Source organism: Musca domestica, unplaced genomic scaffold, assembly GCF_030504385.1.
Source record: "Musca domestica strain aabys unplaced genomic scaffold, Musca_domestica.polishedcontigs.V.1.1 28, whole genome shotgun sequence".
In the NCBI taxonomy this organism is placed as follows: domain Eukaryota; kingdom Metazoa; phylum Arthropoda; class Insecta; order Diptera; family Muscidae; genus Musca; species Musca domestica.
The window spans coordinates 857,033-867,637 of record NW_026712293.1 but is presented as its reverse complement, the minus strand read 5'-3'; positions in this window follow the sequence as shown (position 1 = coordinate 867,637).

Sequence of the window (10,605 nt, the reverse complement as noted above, 5' to 3'; positions counted from 1 at the left end):
TTTTCGTATATATAACATTTTATGCATTTAAATTCAAAAGGGGTAGCAATATATATACATATAAAGATGCATAAAGACATACATACATAAAAGTAAGATTGCATTCTCCCCAAGAGGTGTTTAACTGGATTAATCCGCTGATACTATAGGTGACTGCTGCAGCTGCTGATGTTGTTGTAAGGATTTGTTCTGTTAATGCGGTTCCGGTTCTAACTCCAAATTTAGAAGTTCCGCTACTTCGTTGAACTGTAGGCAGGAATCTTTGGGATTAAGTTGGGTACGTTTGAGATTACCGAACCGAGGACGGAATTCCAAATATATTGATTTGCGATAATGTATTGATGTTTTGCCATTAGTAGGCAACCTTTGGGTTGTTTTTGGTTGTTGGTCCGTTCAGACACTGGACCCCGTCTTGCGCCAACATCACAGTGGTAGTTGTAGCAAAACAAGCTAACGAACATGTATGTTTAATTAATTTACACGCTTTACACTCCATTCTTTACTGTTTTGTTACTTGAAAATTGTATTATTATAATTGTTGTTGATATATTATTTCATTAGTTGTTATTTTTTTTTAGAGCCGTTGCTCAAATCACTTTTTTCTTTGTCTTTTTTTTAAAAAACCCCAGGCATTTTTTTCTCTCTTTTCTATTTATAATTTACGAGCTGGCCCGGTCCGTATTGCTGGTCCATAGTTTAAGCGTTTAATATATATAGATTATCCGAAATCACATTATACATGGTGCACCACTCTTGTAGATTTTAACGTTTTTTTTTTGCTCCTGGCAGGATCGCCATGAAATGAAAACTCTTTTGGTTTTATTTTAAAAGTGAGCGTGGGAAACGCTTAGTAAGCACAATGCATGCTTACTATCTCGGAGTAGTGCGGACAACACACCTCAATAAAGTGAGTGTGTAAAGTTACATACTGATGGCACTGTAACTTGAGTAAAAGCATACTATTAGTTGGATACAGAAGGTATGCCAACTTGGACAAATGTGTCAACCAGTATGATACGTTGTCGTACGGAAGGTATGGCATATTTGAAACAGGATTACATTTATTATAAACGAGAAATATGTGTTGCCGTTGAACTCCAAGCCAACTCAAAAGAAGCAGATTATAACACCGGCAAGATTTGAAGCCATCTTACCACTTGACATAAAAGTAGAAGATATTGTGGTCATTAATGAGGAAATAACGGAAGGGATTTTCTTTGCTAATTGCTTAGTACCAGCAGATGACAGAGCCCGTGTGAAAGTATTGAATACTACAGATTATGAGAAGAAGTTAGTAGAGTTCGATTGGGAAGCATACGCATTAAAACACAGCATTATCAAGTTAAATTAAACCTTTTGCAATGTAAATAATATTTTGTTTGCAAGTTAAATTGAACTTGTTGTGAAGGCTATTGAAAGGTTCGCTCAATTACGTACACAACGTTATGTTTCGTTCAAAGACCCCGGAGTTTAGCTCTTTTAGTATATCACACGATATAAAAAATACAGGTGTAGATGAAAAAAAAATAAAAAAATGTTTTTCGAAATTCTTTTCTCAAGAAAACACCCGAATTAGATAACTTCTCTTTAAAATTTGTCATTACATTTGTAACACCAATAAATGTTCGTTGTAAACCCCACAATACATATACATTCTTTATCTAAGTTGATGTGATGATTTTAAATTTGGCACAATAGTTTGTATGGTGTCTAGGATGGCTGGTAATGGAAATGGTACCGGGACGTTTCAACAATGCATTAAATTGTGTACGTCATAGAGCGTGCCATTCACTAGTCTATACAACAAGCCCTGCTATTAAAATTCAAACAAGGTGCGCATGGGAGATCTGTTATTAATAAGTAGAAAAAGTAGATTAAAATAAAAAAAAAACTATTTTTTTTTAGAAAAATGTTCCAATAGAAATATTGCCAATTTGTATAATAATATTGTTGTAAACAGTATTTAAATTTTTTTTTTTAAATGGCGCTAAATGCTGTGTGGATCCAAGAACAAGAATAACAAGAAGTCAAAATTCGCAAAACGGTGCATAACCAAGAATTGTTACTCTTTACAATTTGGCAGCACATCTTTGTAATGAATATTACAAAGTTGCACAAAATAGTATGAATCTAATTAAATAAATTAAATAAAATAATTTTATTTAAATATTTGTCGCCTGCCTTGCAACTTCTTGCCGAGTTGCAATATAAACTAATGTATATACATTAAAATAAGCTACAATAATATTTAATTTGATTCATACTATTTTGTATAACTTTGTAATATTCATTAGAAAGATGTGCTGTCAAATTCTAACGAGTAAAGATCTTTGGTTATGCGCCGCTTTGCGACTTCTTGGCAGTCTCGTTATTCTTCTTCTGGGATCCACACAGCATCAAGCGCCACATTAAAAAAAGGTAAATATTGTTTACAACAATATTATTTCATAAATTGGTAATATTTCTATTGGAACATTTTCCTAAAAAAAATCTTTTTTTTATGGCTCGTACCATTTCCAGTACCAGCCATCCTAGACACCATACAAACTATTGTGTCAAATTTCAAATCATTACATCAACTTAGATAAAGAATGTATATATATTATGGGGTTTACAACGAACATTTATTGGTGTTACAAACGGAATGACAATTTTAATATACTCACCCACCTTCCCATGGTGAAGGGCTTAAAGCGAAGTTATCTAATTCGGGTGAGAAAAGACTTAAAAAAAACATTTGTTTGTTTTTCTTCATCCACACCATAGAGCGAACCATTCAATAGCCTACTCAACAAGTTCAATTTAACTTGCGAACAAAATTTTATTTCGGTTGTAAAAGGTTTCTTTTCCACTGAAAAAGGTATCATTTCCGTTGCAAAAGGTTTAGTTTTGAAAATGCTGTGTTTCAATGCATATGCTTCCCAACCGAAATCTCCTTCTTCTTCCCAACTGAAATCTCCTTAATCTGTAGTATTCAATACCTTCTTACGGAATCTGTCATTTGCTAGTACTAAGCCATTGGCAAAGAAAATTCCTTTAATTTTTTCCTCGTAACATCTTTGTAATGAATATTACAAAGTTGCACAAAATAGAATAAATCGAATTCAATTAATTAAATAATTTAATTTAAATATTTGCCTTCTGCCATGTCAATTCTTGCCGAGTTGCGATATAAACTAATGTACATACATTAGAATACGCTTCAATAATATTTAAAATTCATTTTATTATTATTCAATTAATTTTTTTTAGTTTATAAATGTGCTTGTCGAGCTAAAGGGAGGACTCCCTCAGCTCAAAAAATATTCCCCGTCCACAATGGCGCGGGCAAGCTCTTTGGCGAATGACACAAGAAAATCACATTGGGCATGGACCAGATACTACCTAACCGAAGTTAGTTGGGCCCATGGGAACCCTAGACTGCTCTATGTCTGTGCCTTCATCACTTTGGGGTACACTTCTGCCCCCAGCAGCACAACAATACGAGCTGCTTTAAAGAATTGAGGATCGGCCAGCATCATACCCTACTAATGGTTTGCTATAATTATTTTGTTTACTCTTTCGCTGTCCCTCCATCTCTATTTTGCACAGAATGGAAAATTTAAACTAGATGGTAGCCACTTCACTCGCTTACTATGAGGATGACGTCCTCATGTCAGATGAGGAAAGACATGTCGAAATTGAAGATGCCGCTCCTACGACGGAGGCAGCTGCTACTACTTCCTTTTCCATTGCAGGGAGTTCTTCCGAGCCAGCCACTCCTGCATGGGAGATTGCACAGGCTCGTCAGGCAAGTGGCGACGCCGAAATCTACTGCAGGCTTTAAAGGTTCCTCGAGGCTCCGGTGTTGTAAGTGCTATCAAAGGCATCACTTGCGGCAATGCCACGCCTTTCAAAGTTTGAAATGCGAAATAGATACTACAGCCTAAGGCAGAAAATTGTCTGTGCAGGTCCATGTCTTCGTATACCCCAATATAACGGTACGGTAACGGTAACGATGATTTTAGCGACATTATTCACCAGAATTGTTTCAAATTTGGTGTTTGAAGTTCGAAATAAATACAGCAGTCTAAGGCAGAAAGTTATCTTTGCAGGTCCACGTCTTCGTATAGCCCCCATATAACGGTACCACCCAATATTCGTTTTTTTATGATTTTAGCGTCATTATTCACCGTAGTAGTTTCAAATTACGTATTTAGAGTTCGTAATGTGAACTACAGTCTGTGACAGAAAATTGCCTATGTAGGTCCAGGTCATACCGCCTTATATTTGGTATTTTGACGATTTTAGGTACAATACTCAACGAAATTGTTTGAGATGTCGTACTGGAAGTTCGTAATGTAAGCTACAGCCTGTGACAGAAAATTGTCTATGCAGGTTCATGCCTTCCTATAGCTTCTTTATAACGGTACCTCCCCATGTACGGTATTTTGATGATTTTGGCTACATTATTCACCGTTTACTTCAAGTTTCGGATTTGAATATTGTAATGGCCTGTGACAGACAATGCCTATATAGGTGCACGTCGTACAGGTCCAAATATAGTGGATATATTCGGTATTTTTAAAATGTTAACAGAATTTTTGGCGAATGTTATCTTTTTCGAAAATTTTCAAATTCGTTCTAAATGGTGGAGGGTATTCAAAGTGCGGCCGGACTTACTGCTTTTTTAATTGTTTATCTATTTTTCGTTTGGGATTTTATTCAAACTGCTACCCAAACATTATTATTAGGTTTCCCCTGAGCAGCTTGTTTGATTTTTAATAGCTGATTTTAATAGCAGGGCTTGTTGTGTAGGCTAGTGAATGGTTCGCTCTTTGACGTACACAATGTAATGCCTTGTTGACATGTCCCGGTACCATTTCCAGTACCAGCCATCCTAGACACCATACAAACAATTGTGCCAAATTTTAAATCATTACATCAACTTAGATAAAGAAGGTATATATATTATGGTGTTTACAACGAACATTTATTAGTGTTACAAACTTTTCTTTGTGTTACAAATTTAATATACCCTTCTTTCCATGGTGAAGGGTTTAAAGAGAAGTTATTTAATTAGGTTGTTTTCTCGAGAAAAGACTTTCAAAAAACATTTTTTATTTTTCTTCATCTACACCTGTATTTTTTATATAGTGTGATATACTACAAGAGCTTAACTCCGGGGTCTTTCAACGAAACAAAACGTTGTGTACGTAATAGAGCGAGCCATTCAATAGCCTACACAACAAATTCAATTTAACTTGAAAGCAAAATTTCATTTCGGTTGTAAAAGGTTTCATTTCCACTGAAAAGGGTTTCAATTACGTTCCGTTTTACCATAGAGTGTATATTAGAACTTGCATATATTTAATTAAGTCAGAAATATAAACGTAGTCCTTCGAATTATTTATTTTTTTTTTTTTTTTTTGTTTTTGGCCTTTTTAACCTATTCGCTCATAATATTTGAAATAAATTTGGCATTTCATTATTGATTATTACGGTTTGCTTGCCTAAAACGTCACATAACTCAAATTAAATGTTTTGTGTTATCTGCAGGCACAAGTGGTTTTTAAATGCTGGCTTCCTTAAGCTCAAAATTAAAGAAATTTGTTTTGCTTTTTACAACATCAACTGATCCACTAATAATCGTTAATTAATAGGGTTCACACGAAATGAAATATTATCAACTTATGACTGATAGGATTGTTCGTATTAAAATATACGTTGTTCAAATACACTACACACTGACCTTTATCTCTTTTTATTGTCTTAATTTTGATTTAATTTTTTTAAATATTATTATGATGATAATGCCTAATGATATCATGACTTTGTATGGGCCTAAGTACGGCTATTGATGTTTCTTTTTACTCATTAATCTTAACAGGACTAAGTCGCCCTGAAATAGAAGCAGTTCCCCTTTTTTTAAACACTTTTAATATATAATTTTTTGTAAATATTCCCTAGCTAATACGAAAATTTTAGTCTTTGTTTCATCTCGGTACAAAAGTCTTCATTTAGTTGGTATGGCAGTTTACTGAAAATTATTTTATATGGTGTGTAGTTTGTGTCGACATGTGGTAAAGTATTGTACGCAATATATATGGTCTATAACGAATATTTATTGGTGTTAAAAACGGAATAACAAATTTAATATACCCTACTTTCCATGGTAAAGGTATTAAAGAGAAGTTATCTAATTCGGATCTTTTGAAGAAAAGACTTTCAAAAAGAAAACATTTTTTTATATTTCTGCATCTACACTTGAACATAACACAACGAAACATAACGTTGTGTACCTGATAGAGCGAACCATTCAATAGCCTACACAATAAGTTCAGCTTAACTTGAAAACAAAATTTAATTTCGGTTTTAAAAGCTTTCATTTCCACTGAAAAATTTTCATTTCGGTTGCAAAAGGTTTAATTTAATTAGAAAATGCTATGTTTCATTGTCTATGCTTCCCAATCGAAATCTACTAACTTCTTCTCATAATCTGTAGCATTCAATACTTTCACACGGTCTCTGTCATTTGCTGATACTAAGCAATTAGCATAGAACATTTATTTAGTTATTTCCTCATTAAGGACCACACTATCTTCTTCTACTTTTATATCAAGTGGTAAGATAGCTTCAGATCTTGCCGACATTATAATCTGCTTCTTTTGAGTTGGTTTGGAGTTCATCGGCAACACATATTTCTCGTTGATAATAAATGTAATCGTGTTTTAAAATCTATTTTACAATAATAAATAGGTAAAATATTTCGCCCGATGATGCCATCCGTTGGTATCTCCAACTTTGTAGAAATCATGAAATAACGCTTCGTCTATTCCTTTTTCCAAATATGATATACCAATACACTGGATCGCCCTCTTTGTTATTCCTGTGAGTCTATCAGTATATTTGGGATTAAGGTTGGAAAATTGTCGTCTCCGGTGTCGATTAAAAATGTTAATACTTTATCGGCGCAATGTAATCGCATAAAAATGTTTGCCATTAAAGTTAAATTGAACATTCTTAATCTTGGGCCTCCTGGATGAATTCCTCCATCATACGACCATCCAAGTTTCTCTGTTGGCGAGTACTCGTTAAATTCTTATAGTTTGTAGCACATCCATCCCTTTATTTTCTGTCTCCTCGTTTATATGCTCGATCACCCTTCTTTGATTCAACGTTATGTCTAAAACGAGAATTCTTATAATTATTATTTGCATAATTTTATCGATTGTAGTTGTAACTACCTCTAATTTATGAGTTTCTTCCACGGCAATCAGCTTTTTTACTGTCATTATTATATCTGTTGTATTGAGAGTTGTTATCGTTACTGTATCATATATTATTGTTATAGTTACTGTATCGTTGCAGTCGGTGTTGTTTCTGTATATGTTTGAGTATTTTCTGCCACTATTTTCATGATTATCTTGTCTATCATCATTCCTTCCCCCATGCTTCTTTAGTGTCTTCTGAAGAACTCTCCAAATTCCTAATAAACCTGCTGATGTACTGATGATCGCGTACAATTATTTGTGACATATAGCAAGTCGTGAATTAACTTAGCCCATTTACCGACTTGCCTGTTGACCAAATACACATATGCGCTAAGTTTAAGCCATATATCTAAATTCGTTCGAAAAATAGCTTTGGTGCAACAGACAGGCATATCTAAATCAACATGAGTAATTCGAGGAATTACGGAATGAACAAGTTAATATTGGCTCTATAGTATGGTGGAGGGTATTTGTGGTATCTACTTCCAGGTAAATATGTATCTTCTTCGTTTCCTTTCATATGTTACGACATTTCTTAAATGCTTCCATCTTACCACAATCATTTATATTTATAAAATAGTAAAATGTTTGTACGTTTCATTGTTTGTTTTATTTTTTAAATTCAAAAACCTCTACACAGAGTTTCCCGCCAATTTCAAAATATACACAGCATCGCCTGAAAATAATATAGGACATATAAATATTTCAAAATTAACTTGGAACTAGAGATATGGTATCAGAATCAGAGGTACCTCCAAAAATGTTAGATTTCGTATGCACATATCTATTGGTTGAGAACATGTAACGGGATAAATTTGAAATCTGTTCAGATTTGGATTTAGCTTTCATGAATATTTTCAGCCTGATGCACCAACACTATATGTATGTCCGATTTGCCATGAAATTCGGAAATTTGTTCATTATATTGAAATATTCAGATTTGGATATATCTCCTATATACACTTTGGTCGATTTTGTGTATATGATACAGCAAACTCGCTATGTATTTCAAATTTCATCGAAGTGGGTGGAGGACAGAATTTTGTCTAAAAATAATTTTGTCAAATTATATTAATCGGTACAGATGTGGATGCTATTTTATTTTCATTAATAAATCCACCACCCTTTTGCAATGGTAACAGTAAAAAATACAACAATTTGATTGAATCGACAACCATTTCCGGGAAGTAGTAGATTCAGATCTATTACTACCTTGAATACCTCTAACAGCGACGAAAATGCCGTACAGAAAGAAGATATTTCGACAACGGAGATGAAAAACAAAATATAAACTACACATGCAAATGGTGCCATTTAGTTTTTTAACGTTATTACAAACTTATTCGACATCAAAAAAATCATTGCTTTATGGCAGAGAATAATAAACGATCAGCAAAGGCTCAGAAAGCCGCGTCGCAGATTACACAACATTTAAGTTCAGAAGATTCCAATTCTTCAATGGACCAAATCACATATCATCTTCACATTTGCCACGAATGAGTCCAAAAGGCGCAACATCTAATTCTGTAAAAGAGTTAAGGCATCGTTCTATCATGAACATGGTTTCTCTTTCCACTGGGAAATCTGCAATTAAATCGAGTGTGGCAGAATCTAATAAACAGATTTTGTTAAAATGTAAAAGTGTAATATGTCATTCTCAGACAAAAATAGATTGTGCCATCATGAAATTATGCACATTCGTAAACTGGATTTTAAATCTACAGATAAAAGCCCTCTCTTGGTATTATTATTATTATTTTTTTTTTTTTGTAATTTTTTGCAGCAACTTCGCAAAACTCATACATGTTGAATGAAAATGATGACGAGTCTTCCAATAAACCATATGTATGCAAACGCAAGTGTTCAGTATATATCATCTCTGGATAGAAATCAAGAAATTTTGTCTACGATTCTCAATGTGAATTGGATTGAAAATAAAAGTGAGTAAAACGTGAAATATATTTTTTTATTTTTACATTATAACGCAAATTATTCTTACTTCAACTATGGAGGATTTTTATTTAAATTCTAGATTTTGTTTTTATACCCTCCGCCGTCCATATTCTACAGAACATGTTGCTCTGGCCTTGAATAATAATTTTTTTCTATAAAATTATTAAAGCGAATACCTCGATCAGGGTTGCACTTAATGTGTCAAACCATGACGATTGACGCATGACTGAATGCAACCTTACTTAGGGTGGGTTTATTAGGACATAACACAATATGTGGACAGCAAAAGGAAAAATATGGGAACTTGGATGGAAACTGTGGAAAGCGTATTTTGCTGAGACTATAAAGACCAGAACACCAAAAGGCGCGATATAAATAGTGCCGTGGGTTAGTGATGGTGTAATTACATTATACACAAAATCTACAAGTATAAACAAAAAAACTAAAAGTTACGAACAGATAAAACATCAAAATGATTGATTTTTTATTGAGAAATATTTTATTATTTATTGAAGAATATTTAAGGCAGAGTACTTTTATGTATGTTGTGGGCTGTAAACTAAATATGTAAGATTCGGACAGTAATAAAGGCATCTGGGATTCTTCAGCGATAAAGCTCGGGAGAAAAGAGGCAACCCGAGGGTTTATCCACCCAAGTATAAATCCTATTTGTGTAAAAATTAGTCAGAATATTTAATTTATTTCTAAATGTTAATATCGCCGATTTACTTTGTTGAAGCGAGTGTATGGTTCCTCCCAATGAAAACTCGGCTTTGTATACAAAAGTTGTATATACAAAAATGAATGACGGAATAATTTGAAATTCAGTATTTATATCCTATAATTTATTCTACCTCCTGTGGCAGAACATTGTCTTTATGGGTTCATGGTTTCCCATAGTAGTATGGTACCTCACCATATTCGGTATTCTGATTATAGAGACACACTTTCTAACGGAAAAGCCTGAACTTCAGCATTTAGAGTTTATATTGGGTTCTGTCCTGCAGAACATATTCGGCATTTAAATGATTTTAGCCTCAGTTTACAGCGGGAGGGAATTACTTTAGTCCAGACCTTCGGTATTTTGACTTTTTAGCCCCATATTATAGAATTGGTGGAAATTCGGATTGAATGTTCCTAATGACAGAAGTGACGCATACACCTGGAAAACTGGAATATAATTTAAAAACCATCATTTTTTAGTTTACCTATTTTGTTTTAATTATTAGTTCTTTTTGTTTTCCTTGTCTTGTGTTTAAAATGAAGAACCCTATTAGTCAGTAGTTGATACGATATTATTTCGTTGAACCCCGATAATACCTATCATCTGTACATCAGCAGGTTTATTAGGCCGCTCTAATAAACCAAATCCGAGAACATTGCAACAGATATTAATGGA